This window comes from Pelodiscus sinensis, chromosome 5 (assembly GCF_052426305.1).
Source record: "Pelodiscus sinensis isolate ZL-2025 chromosome 5, ASM5242630v1, whole genome shotgun sequence".
NCBI lineage: Eukaryota > Metazoa > Chordata > Testudines > Trionychidae > Pelodiscus > Pelodiscus sinensis.
Window position 1 is genome coordinate 87,324,589 of NC_143056.1, and position 17,550 is coordinate 87,342,138.

Below are 17,550 nucleotides of genomic sequence, written 5' to 3' on the forward strand. Positions count from 1 at the left end.
CTCCGCCCCCTCTCCCCACAGTCTTTTTGTCTTTGCCTCTGCTCTTCCGAGCCCTCACTCCCGTTCCTGATTTAAAAAAAAAAAAAAAAAAAGGAAAATGAAAATGAAAATGAAAAAAAGCGGCGGCTTGCCAATGCTGCCTTTGGAAAAACCTCCCCCAGGAGACCAGGGAGAGGCAGAGCAATGCCGCAGCGAGAAAGTACGCTCCGCGTCTCCCTGGTCCGCTGGGGGTTCCCCCCAGCGGACCAGGGAGACGCGGAGTGGCTTTGCTCCCTGCAGCATTGCTCGGAGTCTCCCTGGTCTGCTGGGGGGGCAGCAGACGGGGGGGGGGGGGCGGCAGGGGGCCAGTAGACCAGGCAGACGCAGAGCAAATGTCCAGATCCAGATCCAGATCCAGATCCAACGGAGCAGATCCACAGCCGATAGCAGAGGATCCAGTGCAGCAAAAAGGAAAGAGCAGCTGTTGCTTTAAGGCAACAGAAGAGCCTCCGCCAATAGGCAGTCTCAAAGGACGTGCCTGGGCGGGGCCTGAACAGCTGATTGCAGATCAGCTGTAGAGCGGCCGGCAGAAAAACCGCGGTAGGGGTTTAAATCCCTTCCAGGCTAAAAAAAAGAAACCGCACACAACTGGAGCCTTTATGGCTCCGGAGCGGTTTCCAAGGGGCCTAGAAATAAGGCTGTTGATTGCAGAGTTTTGGTGTCAGAAGCCCTAAAAAGGGCTGGATCAGACCGGGTCCCAGGGAGCAAAGGATTCGATCCCAGGCGGTTGCTTAATCAGGCGATGTTCAAACAGGACCCCGGGCGGATACTACACTCGAGCTTACCTCACCTTACGGCGCACACAGACGTACTCTCCCCCTCCCAAGACACCCCCCAGCGCGGGGGAATAGAAATTTTCTAAGTCCCGCCCGCTCGCTCACCGTCCGCCACCCTCTCCTGGCTCACGGCGACCGGAGCAAGACCGACCGACTCACCCACCCCGCGTGCCTCTTCCGGCCTACCCTCCCTCGCCCCAGGGAGGCCCAGGTGGTGGTGGGGCGCCGGGGTCCCTCTGGGCGGCGCCCAGCTCTCCTCCCTCCCTCCCTCCTGCCTTCCTCCCTTCCCGGCAGCCCCCGGGGCTCATCTGCAGACAGGCTCCGCCCCCTCTCCCCACAGTCTTTTTGTCTTTGCCTCTGCTCTTCCGAGCCCTCACTCCCGTTCCTGATTTAAAAAAAAAAAAAAAAAAAAAAGGAAAAGGAAAATGAAAAAAAGCGGCGGCTTGCCAATGCTGCCTTTGGAAAAACCTCCCCCAGGAGACCAGGGAGAGGCAGAGCAATGCCGCAGCGAGAAAGTACGCTCCGCGTCTCCCTGGTCCGCTGGGGGTTCCCCCCAGCGGACCAGGGAGACGCGGAGTGGCTTTGCTCCCTGCAGCATTGCTCGGAGTCTCCCTGGTCTGCTGGGGGGGCAGCAGACGGGGGGGGGGGGGGGCGGCAGGGGGCCAGTAGACCAGGCAGACGCAGAGCAAATGTCCAGATCCAGATCCAGATCCAGATCCAACGGAGCAGATCCACAGCCGATAGCAGAGGATCCAGTGCAGCAAAAAGGAAAGAGCAGCTGTTGCTTTAAGGCAACAGAAGAGCCTCCGCCAATAGGCAGTCTCAAAGGACGTGCCTGGGCGGGGCCTGAACAGCTGATTGCAGATCAGCTGTAGAGCGGCCGGCAGAAAAACCGCGGTAGGGGTTTAAATCCCTTCCAGGCTAAAAAAAAGAAACCGCACACAACTGGAGCCTTTAAGGCTCCGGAGCGGTTTCCAAGGGGCCTAGAAATAAGGCTGTTGATTGCAGAGTTTTGGTGTCAGAAGCCCTAAAAAGGGCTGGATCAGACCGGGTCCCAGGGAGCAAAGGATTCGATCCCAGGCGGTTGCTTAATCAGGCGATCTTCAAACAGGACCCCGGGCGGATACTACACTCGAGCTTACCTCACCTTACGGCGCACACAGACGTACTCTCCCCCTCCCAAGACACCCCCCAGCGCGGGGGAATAGAAATTTTCTAAGTCCCGCCCGCTCGCTCACCGTCCGCCACCCTCTCCTGGCTCACGGCGACCGGAGCAAGACCGACCGACTCACCCACCCCGCGTGCCTCTTCCGGCCTACCCTCCCTCGCCCCAGGGAGGCCCAGGTGGTGGTGGGGCGCCGGGGTCCCTCTGGGCGGCGCCCAGCTCTCCTCCCTCCCTCCCTCCTGCCTTCCTCCCTTCCCGGCAGCCCCCGGGGCTCATCTGCAGACAGGCTCCGCCCCCTCTCCCCACAGTCTTTTTGTCTTTGCCTCTGCTCTTCCGAGCCCTCACTCCCGTTCCTGATTTAAAAAAAAAAAAAAAAAAAAAAAAGGAAAATGAAAATGAAAAAAAGCGGCGGCTTGCCAATGCTGCCTTTGGAAAAACCTCCCCCAGGAGACCAGGGAGAGGCAGAGCAATGCCGCAGCGAGAAAGTACGCTCCGCGTCTCCCTGGTCCGCTGGGGGTTCCCCCCAGCGGACCAGGGAGACGCGGAGTGGCTTTGCTCCCTGCAGCATTGCTCGGAGTCTCCCTGGTCTGCTGGGGGGGCAGCAGACGGGGGGGGGGGCGGCAGGGGGCCAGTAGACCAGGCAGACGCAGAGCAAATGTCCAGATCCAGATCCAGATCCAACGGAGCAGATCCACAGCCGATAGCAGAGGATCCAGTGCAGCAAAAAGGAAAGAGCAGCTGTTGCTTTAAGGCAACAGAAGAGCCTCCGCCAATAGGCAGTCTCAAAGGACGTGCCTGGGCGGGGCCTGAACAGCTGATTGGAGATCAGCTGTAGAGCGGCCGGCAGAAAAACCGCGGTAGGGGTTTAAATCCCTTCCAGGCTAAAAAAAAGAAACCGCACACAACTGGAGCCTTTAAGGCTCCGAAGCGGTTTCCAAGGGGCCTAGAAATAAGGCTGTTGATTGCAGAGTTTTGGTGTCAGAAGCCCTAAAAAGGGCTGGATCAGACCGGATCCCAGGGAGCAAAGGATTCGATCCCAGGCGGTTGCTTAATCAGGCGATCTTCAAACAGGACCCCGGGCGGATACTACACTCGAGCTTACCTCACCTTACGGCGCACACAGACGTACTCTCCCCCTCCCAAGACACCCCCCAGCGCGGGGGAATAGAAATTTTCTAAGTCCCGCCCGCTCGCTCACCGTCCGCCACCCTCTCCTGGCTCACGGCGACCGGAGCAAGACCGACCGACTCACCCACCCCGCGTGCCTCTTCCGGCCTACCCTCCCTCGCCCCAGGGAGGCCCAGGTGGTGGTGGGGCGCCGGGGTCCCTCTGGGCGGCGCCCAGCTCTCCTCCCTCCCTCCCTCCTCCCTTCCTCCCTTCCCGGCAGCCCCCGGGGCTCATCTGCAGACAGGCTCCGCCCCCTCTCCCCACAGTCTTTTTGTCTTTGCCTCTGCTCTTCCGAGCCCTCACTCCCGTTCCTGATTTAAAAAAAAAAAAAAAAAAAAAAAAGGAAAATGAAAATGAAAATGAAAAAAAGCGGCGGCTTGCCAATGCTGCCTTTGGAAAAACCTCCCCCAGGAGACCAGGGAGAGGCAGAGCAATGCCGCAGCGAGAAAGTACGCTCCGCGTCTCCCTGGTCCGCTGGGGGTTCCCCCCAGCGGACCAGGGAGACGCGGAGTGGCTTTGCTCCCTGCAGCATTGCTCGGAGTCTCCCTGGTCTGCTGGGGGGGCAGCAGACGGGGGGCGGCGGCAGGGGGCCAGTAGACCAGGCAGACGCAGAGCAAATGTCCAGATCCAGATCCAGATCCAGATCCAACGGAGCAGATCCACAGCCGATAGCAGAGGATCCAGTGCAGCAAAAAGGAAAGAGCAGCTGTTGCTTTAAGGCAACAGAAGAGCCTCCGCCAATAGGCAGTCTCAAAGGACGTGCCTGGGCGGGGCCTGAACAGCTGATTGCAGATCAGCTGTAGAGCGGCCGGCAGAAAAACCGCGGTAGGGGTTTAAATCCCTTCCAGGCTAAAAAAAAGAAACCGCACACAACTGGAGCCTTTAAGGCTCCGGAGCGGTTTCCAAGGGGCCTAGAAATAAGGCTGTTGATTGCAGAGTTTTGGTGTCAGAAGCCCTAAAAAGGGCTGGATCAGACCGGGTCCCAGGGAGCAAAGGATTCGATCCCAGGCGGTTGCTTAATCAGGCGATCTTCAAACAGGACCCCGGGCGGATACTACACTCGAGCTTACCTCACCTTACGGCGCACACAGACGTACTCTCCCCCTCCCAAGACACCCCCCAGCGCGGGGGAATAGAAATTTTCTAAGTCCCGCCCGCTCGCTCACCGTCCGCCACCCTCTCCTGGCTCACGGCGACCGGAGCAAGACCGACCGACTCACCCACCCCGCGTGCCTCTTCCGGCCTACCCTCCCTCGCCCCAGGGAGGCCCAGGTGGTGGTGGGGCGCCGGGGTCCCTCTGGGCGGCGCCCAGCTCTCCTCCCTCCCTCCCTCCTGCCTTCCTCCCTTCCCGGCAGCCCCCGGGGCTCATCTGCAGACAGGCTCCGCCCCCTCTCCCCACAGTCTTTTTGTCTTTGCCTCTGCTCTTCCGAGCCCTCACTCCCGTTCCTGATTTAAAAAAAAAAAAAAAAAAAAAAAAAGGAAAATGAAAATGAAAAAAAGCGGCGGCTTGCCAATGCTGCCTTTGGAAAAACCTCCCCCAGGAGACCAGGGAGAGGCAGAGCAATGCCGCAGCGAGAAAGTACACTCCGCGTCTCCCTGGTCCGCTGGGGGTTCCCCCCAGCGGACCAGGGAGACGCGGAGTGGCTTTGCTCCCTGCAGCATTGCTCGGAGTCTCCCTGGTCTGCTGGGGGGGCAGCAGACGGGGGGGGGGGGGCGGCAGGGGGCCAGTAGACCAGGCAGACGCAGAGCAAATGTCCAGATCCAGATCCAGATCCAGATCCAACGGAGCAGATCCACAGCCGATAGCAGAGGATCCAGTGCAGCAAAAGGAAAGAGCAGCTGTTGCTTTAAGGCAACAGAAGAGCCTCCGCCAATAGGCAGTCTCAAAGGACGTGCCTGGGCGGGGCCTGAACAGCTGATTGCAGATCAGCTGTAGAGCGGCCGGCAGAAAAACCGCGGTAGGGGTTTAAATCCCTTCCAGGCTAAAAAAAAGAAACCGCACACAACTGGAGCCTTTAAGGCTCCGGAGCGGTTTCCAAGGGGCCTAGAAATAAGGCTGTTGATTGCAGAGTTTTGGTGTCAGAAGCCCTAAAAAGGGCTGGATCAGACCGGGTCCCAGGGAGCAAAGGATTCGATCCCAGGCGGTTGCTTAATCAGGCGATCTTCAAACAGGACCCCGGGCGGATACTACACTCGAGCTTACCTCACCTTACGGCGCACACAGACGTACTCTCCCCCTCCCAAGACACCCCCCAGCGCGGGGGAATAGAAATTTTCTAAGTCCCGCCCGCTCGCTCACCGTCCGCCACCCTCTCCTGGCTCACGGCGACCGGAGCAAGACCGACCGACTCACCCACCCCGCGTGCCTCTTCCGGCCTACCCTCCCTCGCCCCAGGGAGGCCCAGGTGGTGGTGGGGCGCCGGGGTCCCTCGGGGCGGCGCCCAGCTCTCCTCCCTCCCTCCCTCCTGCCTTCCTCCCTTCCCGGCAGCCCCCGGGGCTCATCTGCAGACAGGCTCCGCCCCCTCTCCCCACAGTCTTTTTGTCTTTGCCTCTGCTCTTCCGAGCCCTCACTCCCGTTCCTGATTTAAAAAAAAAAAAAAAAAAAAAAAGGAAAATGAAAATGAAAAAAAGCGGCGGCTTGCCAATGCTGCCTTTGGAAAAACCTCCCCCAGGAGACCAGGGAGAGGCAGAGCAATGCCGCAGCGAGAAAGTACGCTCCGCGTCTCCCTGGTCCGCTGGGGGTTCCCCCCAGCGGACCAGGGAGACGCGGAGTGGCTTTGCTCCCTGCAGCATTGCTCGGAGTCTCCCTGGTCTGCTGGGGGGGCAGCAGACGGGGGGGGGGGGGCGGCAGGGGGCCAGTAGACCAGGCAGACGCAGAGCAAATGTCCAGATCCAGATCCAGATCCAGATCCAACGGAGCAGATCCACAGCCGATAGCAGAGGATCCAGTGCAGCAAAAAAGGAAAGAGCAGCTGTTGCTTTAAGGCAACAGAAGAGCCTCCGCCAATAGGCAGTCTCAAAGGACGTGCCTGGGCGGGGCCTGAACAGCTGATTGCAGATCAGCTGTAGAGCGGCCGGCAGAAAAACCGCGGTAGGGGTTTAAATCCCTTCCAGGCTAAAAAAAAGAAACCGCACACAACTGGAGCCTTTAAGGCTCCGGAGCGGTTTCCAAGGGGCCTAGAAATAAGGCTGTTGATTGCAGAGTTTTGGTGTCAGAAGCCCTAAAAAGGGCTGGATCAGACCGGGTCCCAGGGAGCAAAGGATTCGATCCCAGGCGGTCGCTTAATCAGGCGATCTTCAAACAGGACCCCGGGCGGATACTACACTCGAGCTTACCTCACCTTACGGCGCACACAGACGTACTCTCCCCCTCCCAAGACACCCCCCAGCGCGGGGGAATAGAAATTTTCTAAGTCCCGCCCGCTCGCTCACCGTCCGCCACCCTCTCCTGGCTCACGGCGACCGGAGCAAGACCGACCGACTCACCCACCCCGCGTGCCTCTTCCGGCCTACCCTCCCTCGCCCCAGGGAGGCCCAGGTGGTGGTGGGGCGCCGGGGTCCCTCTGGGCGGCGCCCAGCTCTCCTCCCTCCCTCCCTCCTGCCTTCCTCCCTTCCCGGCAGCCCCCCGGGGCTCATCTGCAGACAGGCTCCGCCCCCTCTCCCCACAGTCTTTTTGTCTTTGCCTCTGCTCTTCCGAGCCCTCACTCCCGTTCCTGATTTAAAAAAAAAAAAAAAAAAAAAAAAGGAAAATGAAAATGAAAAAAAGCGGCGGCTTGCCAATGCTGCCTTTGGAAAAACCTCCCCCAGGAGACCAGGGAGAGGCAGAGCAATGCCGCAGCGAGAAAGTACGCTCCGCGTCTCCCTGGTCCGCTGGGGGTTCCCCCCAGCGGACCAGGGAGACGCGGAGTGGCTTTGCTCCCTGCAGCATTGCTCGGAGTCTCCCTGGTCTGCTGGGGGGGCAGCAGACGGGGGGGGGGGCGGCAGGGGGCCAGTAGACCAGGCAGACGCAGAGCAAATGTCCAGATCCAGATCCAGATCCAGATCCAACGGAGCAGATCCACAGCCGATAGCAGAGGATCCAGTGCAGCAAAAAGGAAAGAGCAGCTGTTGCTTTAAGGCAACAGAAGAGCCTCCGCCAATAGGCAGTCTCAAAGGACGTGCCTGGGCGGGGCCTGAACAGCTGATTGCAGATCAGCTGTAGAGCGGCCGGCAGAAAAACCGCGGTAGGGGTTTAAATCCCTTCCAGGCTAAAAAAAAGAAACCGCACACAACTGGAGCCTTTAAGGCTCCGGAGCGGTTTCCAAGGGGCCTAGAAATAAGGCTGTTGATTGCAGAGTTTTGGTGTCAGAAGCCCTAAAAAGGGCTGGATCAGACCGGGTCCCAGGGAGCAAAGGATTCGATCCCAGGCGGTTGCTTAATCAGGCGATCTTCAAACAGGACCCCGGGCGGATACTACACTCGAGCTTACCTCACCTTACGGCGCACACAGACGTACTCTCCCCCTCCCAAGACACCCCCCAGCGCGGGGGAATAGAAATTTTCTAAGTCCCGCCCGCTCGCTCACCGTCCGCCACCCTCTCCTGGCTCACGGCGACCGGAGCAAGACCGACCGACTCACCCACCCCGCGTGCCTCTTCCGGCCTACCCTCCCTCGCCCCAGGGAGGCCCAGGTGGTGGTGGGGCGCCGGGGTCCCTCTGGGCGGCGCCCAGCTCTCCTCCCTCCCTCCCTCCTGCCTTCCTCCCTTCCCGGCAGCCCCCGGGGCTCATCTGCAGACAGGCTCCGCCCCCTCTCCCCACAGTCTTTTTGTCTTTGCCTCTGCTCTTCCGAGCCCTCACTCCCGTTCCTGATTTAAAAAAAAAAAAAAAAAAAAAAAAAAAAAAGGAAAATGAAAATGAAAATGAAAAAAAGCGGCGGCTTGCCAATGCTGCCTTTGGAAAAACCTCCCCCAGGAGACCAGGGAGAGGCAGAGCAATGCCGCAGCGAGAAAGTACGCTCCGCGTCTCCCTGGTCCGCTGGGTTCCCCCCAGCGGACCAGGGAGACGCGGAGTGGCTTTGCTCCCTGCAGCATTGCTCGGAGTCTCCCTGGTCTGCTGGGGGGGCAGCAGACGGGGGGGGGGCGGCAGGGGGCCAGTAGACCAGGCAGACGCAGAGCAAATGTCCAGATCCAGATCCAGATCCAGATCCAACGGAGCAGATCCACAGCCGATAGCAGAGGATCCAGTGCAGCAAAAAGGAAAGAGCAGCTGTTGCTTTAAGGCAACAGAAGAGCCTCCGCCAATAGGCAGTCTCAAAGGACGTGCCTGGGCGGGGCCTGAACAGCTGATTGCAGATCAGCTGTAGAGCGGCCGGCAGAAAAACCGCGGTAGGGGTTTAAATCCCTTCCAGGCTAAAAAAAAGAAACCGCACACAACTGGAGCCTTTAAGGCTCCGGAGCGGTTTCCAAGGGGCCTAGAAATAAGGCTGTTGATTGCAGAGTTTTGGTGTCAGAAGCCCTAAAAAGGGCTGGATCAGACCGGGTCCCAGGGAGCAAAGGATTCGATCCCAGGCGGTTGCTTAATCAGGCGATCTTCAAACAGGACCCCGGGCGGATACTACACTCGAGCTTACCTCACCTTACGGCGCACACAGACGTACTCTCCCCCTCCCAAGACACCCCCCAGCGCGGGGGAATAGAAATTTTCTAAGTCCCGCCCGCTCGCTCACCGTCCGCCACCCTCTCCTGGCTCACGGCGACCGGAGCAAGACCGACCGACTCACCCACCCCGCGTGCCTCTTCCGGCCTACCCTCCCTCGCCCCAGGGAGGCCCAGGTGGTGGTGGGGCGCCGGGGTCCCTCTGGGCGGCGCCCAGCTCTCCTCCCTCCATCCCTCCTCCCTTCCTCCCTTCCCGGCAGCCCCCGGGGCTCATCTGCAGACAGGCTCCGCCCCCTCTCCCCACAGTCTTTTTGTCTTTGCCTCTGCTCTTCCGAGCCCTCACTCCCGTTCCTGATTTAAAAAAAAAAAAAAAAAAAAAAGGAAAATGAAAATGAAAAAAAGCGGCGGCTTGCCAATGCTGCCTTTGGAAAAACCTCCCCCAGGAGACCAGGGAGAGGCAGAGCAATGCCGCAGCGAGAAAGTACGCTCCGCGTCTCCCTGGTCCGCTGGGGGTTCCCCCCAGCGGACCAGGGAGACGCGGAGTGGCTTTGCTCCCTGCAGCATTGCTCGGAGTCTCCCTGGTCTGCTGGGGGGGCAGCAGACGGGGGGGGGCGGCAGGGGGCCAGTAGACCAGGCAGACGCAGAGCAAATGTCCAGATCCAGATCCAGATCCAGATCCAACGGAGCAGATCCACAGCCGATAGCAGAGGATCCAGTGCAGCAAAAAGGAAAGAGCAGCTGTTGCTTTAAGGCAACAGAAGAGCCTCCGCCAATAGGCAGTCTCAAAGGACGTGCCTGGGCGGGGCCTGAACAGCTGATTGCAGATCAGCTGTAGAGCGGCCGGCAGAAAAACCGCGGTAGGGGTTTAAATCCCTTCCAGGCTAAAAAAAAGAAACCGCACACAACTGGAGCCTTTAAGGCTCCGGAGCGGTTTCCAAGGGGCCTAGAAATAAGGCTGTTGATTGCAGAGTTTTGGTGTCAGAAGCCCTAAAAAGGGCTGGATCAGACCGGGTCCCAGGGAGCAAAGGATTCGATCCCAGGCGGTCGCTTAATCAGGCGATCTTCAAACAGGACCCCGGGCGGATACTACACTCGAGCTTACCTCACCTTACGGCGCACACAGACGTACTCTCCCCCTCCCAAGACACCCCCCAGCGCGGGGGAATAGAAATTTTCTAAGTCCCGCCCGCTCGCTCACCGTCCGCCACCCTCTCCTGGCTCACGGCGACCGGAGCAAGACCGACCGACTCACCCACCCCGCGTGCCTCTTCCGGCCTACCCTCCCTCGCCCCAGGGAGGCCCAGGTGGTGGTGGGGCGCCGGGGTCCCTCTGGGCGGCGCCCAGCTCTCCTCCCTCCCTCCCTCCTGCCTTCCTCCCTTCCCGGCAGCCCCCGGGGCTCATCTGCAGACAGGCTCCGCCCCCTCTCCCCACAGTCTTTTTGTCTTTGCCTCTGCTCTTCCGAGCCCTCACTCCCGTTCCTGATTTAAAAAAAAAAAAAAAAAAAAAAAAGGAAAATGAAAATGAAAAAAAGCGGCGGCTTGCCAATGCTGCCTTTGGAAAAACCTCCCCCAGGAGACCAGGGAGAGGCAGAGCAATGCCGCAGCGAGAAAGTACGCTCCGCGTCTCCCTGGTCCGCTGGGGGTTCCCCCCAGCGGACCAGGGAGACGCGGAGTGGCTTTGCTCCCTGCAGCATTGCTCGGAGTCTCCCTGGTCTGCTGGGGGGGCAGCAGACGGGGGGGGGGGCGGCAGGGGGCCAGTAGACCAGGCAGACGCAGAGCAAATGTCCAGATCCAGATCCAGATCCAGATCCAACGGAGCAGATCCACAGCCGATAGCAGAGGATCCAGTGCAGCAAAAAGGAAAGAGCAGCTGTTGCTTTAAGGCAACAGAAGAGCCTCCGCCAATAGGCAGTCTCAAAGGACGTGCCTGGGCGGGGCCTGAACAGCTGATTGCAGATCAGCTGTAGAGCGGCCGGCAGAAAAACCGCGGTAGGGGTTTAAATCCCTTCCAGGCTAAAAAAAAGAAACCGCACACAACTGGAGCCTTTAAGGCTCCGGAGCGGTTTCCAAGGGGCCTAGAAATAAGGCTGTTGATTGCAGAGTTTTGGTGTCAGAAGCCCTAAAAAGGGCTGGATCAGACCGGGTCCCAGGGAGCAAAGGATTCGATCCCAGGCGGTTGCTTAATCAGGCGATCTTCAAACAGGACCCCGGGCGGATACTACACTCGAGCTTACCTCACCTTACGGCGCACACAGACGTACTCTCCCCCTCCCAAGACACCCCCCAGCGCGGGGGAATAGAAATTTTCTAAGTCCCGCCCGCTCGCTCACCGTCCGCCACCCTCTCCTGGCTCACGGCGACCGGAGCAAGACCGACCGACTCACCCACCCCGCGTGCCTCTTCCGGCCTACCCTCCCTCGCCCCAGGGAGGCCCAGGTGGTGGTGGGGCGCCGGGGTCCCTCTGGGCGGCGCCCAGCTCTCCTCCCTCCCTCCCTCCTGCCTTCCTCCCTTCCCGGCAGCCCCCGGGGCTCATCTGCAGACAGGCTCCGCCCCCTCTCCCCACAGTCTTTTTGTCTTTCCTCTGCTCTTCCGAGCCCTCACTCCCGTTCCTGATTTAAAAAAAAAAAAAAAAAAAAAAAAAAAAAGGAAAATGAAAATGAAAATGAAAAAAAGCGGCGGCTTGCCAATGCTGCCTTTGGAAAAACCTCCCCCAGGAGACCAGGGAGAGGCAGAGCAATGCCGCAGCGAGAAAGTACGCTCCGCGTCTCCCTGGTCCGCTGGGGGTTCAGCGGACCAGGGAGACGCGGAGTGGCTTTGCTCCCTGCAGCATTGCTCGGAGTCTCCCTGGTCTGCTGGGGGGGCAGCAGACGGGGGGGGGGCGGCAGGGGGCCAGTAGACCAGGCAGACGCAGAGCAAATGTCCAGATCCAGATCCAGATCCAGATCCAACGGAGCAGATCCACAGCCGATAGCAGAGGATCCAGTGCAGCAAAAAGGAAAGAGCAGCTGTTGCTTTAAGGCAACAGAAGAGCCTCCGCCAATAGGCAGTCTCAAAGGACGTGCCTGGGCGGGGCCTGAACAGCTGATTGCAGATCAGCTGTAGAGCGGCCGGCAGAAAAACCGCGGTAGGGGTTTAAATCCCTTCCAGGCTAAAAAAAAGAAACCGCACACAACTGGAGCCTTTAAGGCTCCGGAGCGGTTTCCAAGGGGCCTAGAAATAAGGCTGTTGATTGCAGAGTTTTGGTGTCAGAAGCCCTAAAAAGGGCTGGATCAGACCGGGTCCCAGGGAGCAAAGGATTCGATCCCAGGCGGTTGCTTAATCAGGCGATCTTCAAACAGGACCCCGGGCGGATACTACACTCGAGCTTACCTCACCTTACGGCGCACACAGACGTACTCTCCCCCTCCCAAGACACCCCCCAGCGCGGGGGAATAGAAATTTTCTAAGTCCCGCCCGCTCGCTCACCGTCCGCCACCCTCTCCTGGCTCACGGCGACCGGAGCAAGACCGACCGACTCACCCACCCCGCGTGCCTCTTCCGGCCTACCCTCCCTCGCCCCAGGGAGGCCCAGGTGGTGGTGGGGCGCCGGGGTCCCTCTGGGCGGCGCCCAGCTCTCCTCCCTCCATCCCTCCTCCCTTCCTCCCTTCCCGGCAGCCCCCGGGGCTCATCTGCAGACAGGCTCCGCCCCCTCTCCCCACAGTCTTTTTGTCTTTGCCTCTGCTCTTCCGAGCCCTCACTCCCGTTCCTGATTTAAAAAAAAAAAAAAAAAAAAAAGGAAAATGAAAATGAAAAAAAAGCGGCGGCTTGCCAATGCTGCCTTTGGAAAAACCTCCCCCAGGAGACCAGGGAGAGGCAGAGCAATGCCGCAGCGAGAAAGTACGCTCCGCGTCTCCCTGGTCCGCTGGGGGTTCCCCCCAGCGGACCAGGGAGACGCGGAGTGGCTTTGCTCCCTGCAGCATTGCTCGGAGTCTCCCTGGTCTGCTGGGGGGGCAGCAGACGGGGGGGGGGGGCGGCAGGGGGCCAGTAGACCAGGCAGACGCAGAGCAAATGTCCAGATCCAGATCCAGATCCAGATCCAACGGAGCAGATCCACAGCCGATAGCAGAGGATCCAGTGCAGCAAAAAGGAAAGAGCAGCTGTTGCTTTAAGGCAACAGAAGAGCCTCCGCCAATAGGCAGTCTCAAAGGACGTGCCTGGGCGGGGCCTGAACAGCTGATTGCAGATCAGCTGTAGAGCGGCCGGCAGAAAAACCGCGGTAGGGGTTTAAATCCCTTCCAGGCTAAAAAAAAGAAACCGCACACAACTGGAGCCTTTAAGGCTCCGGAGCGGTTTCCAAGGGGCCTAGAAATAAGGCTGTTGATTGCAGAGTTTTGGTGTCAGAAGCCCTAAAAAGGGCTGGATCAGACCGGGTCCCAGGGAGCAAAGGATTCGATCCCAGGCGGTTGCTTAATCAGGCGATCTTCAAACAGGACCCCGGGCGGATACTACACTCGAGCTTACCTCACCTTACGGCGCACACAGACGTACTCTCCCCCTCCCAAGACACCCCCCAGCGCGGGGGAATAGAAATTTTCTAAGTCCCGCCCGCTCGCTCACCGTCCGCCACCCTCTCCTGGCTCACGGCGACCGGAGCAAGACCGACCGACTCACCCACCCCGCGTGCCTCTTCCGGCCTACCCTCCCTCGCCCCAGGGAGGCCCAGGTGGTGGTGGGGCGCCGGGGTCCCTCTGGGCGGCGCCCAGCTCTCCTCCCTCCCTCCCTCCTGCCTTCCTCCCTTCCCGGCAGCCCCCGGGGCTCATCTGCAGACAGGCTCCGCCCCCTCTCCCCACAGTCTTTTTGTCTTTGCCTCTGCTCTTCCGAGCCCTCACTCCCGTTCCTGATTTAAAAAAAAAAAAAAAAAAAAAAAGGAAAATGAAAATGAAAAAAAGCGGCGGCTTGCCAATGCTGCCTTTGGAAAAACCTCCCCCAGGAGACCAGGGAGAGGCAGAGCAATGCCGCAGCGAGAAAGTACGCTCCGCGTCTCCCTGGTCCGCTGGGGGTTCCCCCCAGCGGACCAGGGAGACGCGGAGTGGCTTTGCTCCCTGCAGCATTGCTCGGAGTCTCCCTGGTCTGCTGGGGGGGCAGCAGACGGGGGGGGGGGCGGCAGGGGGCCAGTAGACCAGGCAGACGCAGAGCAAATGTCCAGATCCAGATCCAGATCCAGATCCAACGGAGCAGATCCACAGCCGATAGCAGAGGATCCAGTGCAGCAAAAAGGAAAGAGCAGCTGTTGCTTTAAGGCAACAGAAGAGCCTCCGCCAATAGGCAGTCTCAAAGGACGTGCCTGGGCGGGGCCTGAACAGCTGATTGCAGATCAGCTGTAGAGCGGCCGGCAGAAAAACCGCGGTAGGGGTTTAAATCCCTTCCAGGCTAAAAAAAAGAAACCGCACACAACTGGAGCCTTTAAGGCTCCGGAGCGGTTTCCAAGGGGCCTAGAAATAAGGCTGTTGATTGCAGAGTTTTGGTGTCAGAAGCCCTAAAAAGGGCTGGATCAGACCGGGTCCCAGGGAGCAAAGGATTCGATCCCAGGCGGTTGCTTAATCAGGCGATCTTCAAACAGGACCCCGGGCGGATACTACACTCGAGCTTACCTCACCTTACGGCGCACACAGACGTACTCTCCCCCTCCCAAGACACCCCCCAGCGCGGGGGAATAGAAATTTTCTAAGTCCCGCCCGCTCGCTCACCGTCCGCCACCCTCTCCTGGCTCACGGCGACCGGAGCAAGACCGACCGACTCACCCACCCCGCGTGCCTCTTCCGGCCTACCCTCCCTCGCCCCAGGGAGGCCCAGGTGGTGGTGGGGCGCCGGGGTCCCTCTGGGCGGCGCCCAGCTCTCCTCCCTCCCTCCCTCCTGCCTTCCTCCCTTCCCGGCAGCCCCCGGGGCTCATCTGCAGACAGGCTCCGCCCCCTCTCCCCACAGTCTTTTTGTCTTTGCCTCTGCTCTTCCGAGCCCTCACTCCCGTTCCTGATTTAAAAAAAAAAAAAAAAAAAAAAAAAAAAAAGGAAAATGAAAATGAAAAAAAGCGGCGGCTTGCCAATGCTGCCTTTGGAAAAACCTCCCCCAGGAGACCAGGGAGAGGCAGAGCAATGCCGCAGCGAGAAAGTACGCTCCGCGTCTCCCTGGTCCGCTGGGGGCCCCCCAGCGGACCAGGGAGACGCGGAGTGGCTTTGCTCCCTGCAGCATTGCTCGGAGTCTCCCTGGTCTGCTGGGGGGGCAGCAGACGGGGGGGGGCGGCAGGGGGCCAGTAGACCAGGCAGACGCAGAGCAAATGTCCAGATCCAGATCCAGATCCAGATCCAACGGAGCAGATCCACAGCCGATAACAGAGGATCCAGTGCAGCAAAAAGGAAAGAGCAGCTGTTGCTTTAAGGCAACAGAAGAGCCTCCGCCAATAGGCAGTCTCAAAGGACGTGCCTGGGCGGGGCCTGAACAGCTGATTGCAGATCAGCTGTAGAGCGGCCGGCAGAAAAACCGCGGTAGGGGTTTAAATCCCTTCCAGGCTAAAAAAAAGAAACCGCACACAACTGGAGCCTTTAAGGCTCCGGAGCGGTTTCCAAGGGGCCTAGAAATAAGGCTGTTGATTGCAGAGTTTTGGTGTCAGAAGCCCTAAAAGGGCTGGATCAGACCGGGTCCCAGGGAGCAAAGGATTCGATCCCAGGCGGTTGCTTAATCAGGCGATCTTCAAACAGGACCCCGGGCGGATACTACACTCGAGCTTACCTCACCTTACGGCGCACACAGACGTACTCTCCCCCTCCCAAGACACCCCCCAGCGCGGGGGAATAGAAATTTTCTAAGTCCCGCCCGCTCGCTCACCGTCCGCCACCCTCTCCTGGCTCACGGCGACCGGAGCAAGACCGACCGACTCACCCACCCCGCGTGCCTCTTCCGGCCTACCCTCCCTCGCCCCAGGGAGGCCCAGGTGGTGGTGGGGCGCCGGGGTCCCTCTGGGCGGCGCCCAGCTCTCCTCCCTCCCTCCCTCCTGCCTTCCTCCCTTCCCGGCAGCCCCCGGGGCTCATCTGCAGACAGGCTCCGCCCCCTCTCCCCACAGTCTTTTTGTCTTTGCCTCTGCTCTTCCGAGCCCTCACTCCCGTTCCTGATTTAAAAAAAAAAAAAAAAAAAAAGGAAAGGAAAATGAAAATGAAAAAAAGCGGCGGCTTGCCAATGCTGCCTTTGGAAAAACCTCCCCCAGGAGACCAGGGAGAGGCAGAGCAATGCCGCAGCGAGAAAGTACGCTCCGCGTCTCCCTGGTCCGCTGGGGGTTCCCCCCAGCGGACCAGGGAGACGCGGAGTGGCTTTGCTCCCTGCAGCATTGCTCGGAGTCTCCCTGGTCTGCTGGGGGGGCAGCAGACGGGGGGGGGGGCGGCAGGGGGCCAGTAGACCAGGCAGACGCAGAGCAAATGTCCAGATCCAGATCCAGATCCAGATCCAACGGAGCAGATCCACAGCCGATAGCAGAGGATCCAGTGCAGCAAAAGGAAAGAGCAGCTGTTGCTTTAAGGCAACAGAAGAGCCTCCGCCAATAGGCAGTCTCAAAGGACGTGCCTGGGCGGGGCCTGAACAGCTGATTGCAGATCAGCTGTAGAGCGGCCGGCAGAAAAACCGCGGTAGGGGTTTAAATCCCTTCCAGGCTAAAAAAAAGAAACCGCACACAACTGGAGCCTTTAAGGCTCCGGAGCGGTTTCCAAGGGGCCTAGAAATAAGGCTGTTGATTGCAGAGTTTTGGTGTCAGAAGCCCTAAAAAGGGCTGGATCAGACCGGGTCCCAGGGAGCAAAGGATTCGATCCCAGGCGGTCGCTTATTCAGGCGATCTTCAAACAGGACCCCGGGCGGATACTACACTCGAGCTTACCTCACCTTACGGCGCACACAGACGTACTCTCCCCCTCCCAAGACACCCCCCAGTGCGGGGGAATAGAAATTTTCTAAGTCCCGCCCGCTCGCTCACCGTCCGCCACCCTCTCCTGGCTCACGGCGACCGGAGCAAGACCGACCGACTCACCCACCCCGCGTGCCTCTTCCGGCCTACCCTCCCTCGCCCCAGGGAGGCCCAGGTGGTGGTGGGGCGCCGGGGTCCCTCTGGGCGGCGCCCAGCTCTCCTCCCTCCCTCCCTCCTGCCTTCCTCCCTTCCCGGCAGCCCCCGGGGCTCATCTGCAGACAGGCTCCGCCCCCTCTCCCCACAGTCTTTTTGTCTTTGCCTCTGCTCTTCCGAGCCCTCACTCCCGTTCCTGATTAAAAAAAAAAAAAAAAAAGGAAAAGGAAAAAAAGCGGCGGCTTGCCAATGCTGCCTTTGGAAAAACCTCCCCCAGGAGACCAGGGAGAGGCAGAGCAATGCCGCAGCGAGAAAGTACGCTCCGCGTCTCCCTGGTCCGCTGGGGGTTCCCCCCAGCGGACCAGGGAGACGCGGAGTGGCTTTGCTCCCTGCAGCATTGCTCGGAGTCTCCCTGGTCTGCTGGGGGGGCAGCAGACGGGGGGGGGGGGGGCGGCGGCAGGGGGCCAGTAGACCAGGCAGACGCAGAGCAAATGTCCAGATCCAGATCCAGATCCAGATCCAACGGAGCAGATCCACAGCCGATAGCAGAGGATCCAGTGCAGCAAAAAGGAAAGAGCAGCTGTTGCTTTAAGGCAACAGAAGAGCCTCCGCCAATAGGCAGTCTCAAAGGACGTGCCTGGGCGGGGCCTGAACAGCTGATTGCAGATCAGCTGTAGAGCGGCCGGCAGAAAAACCG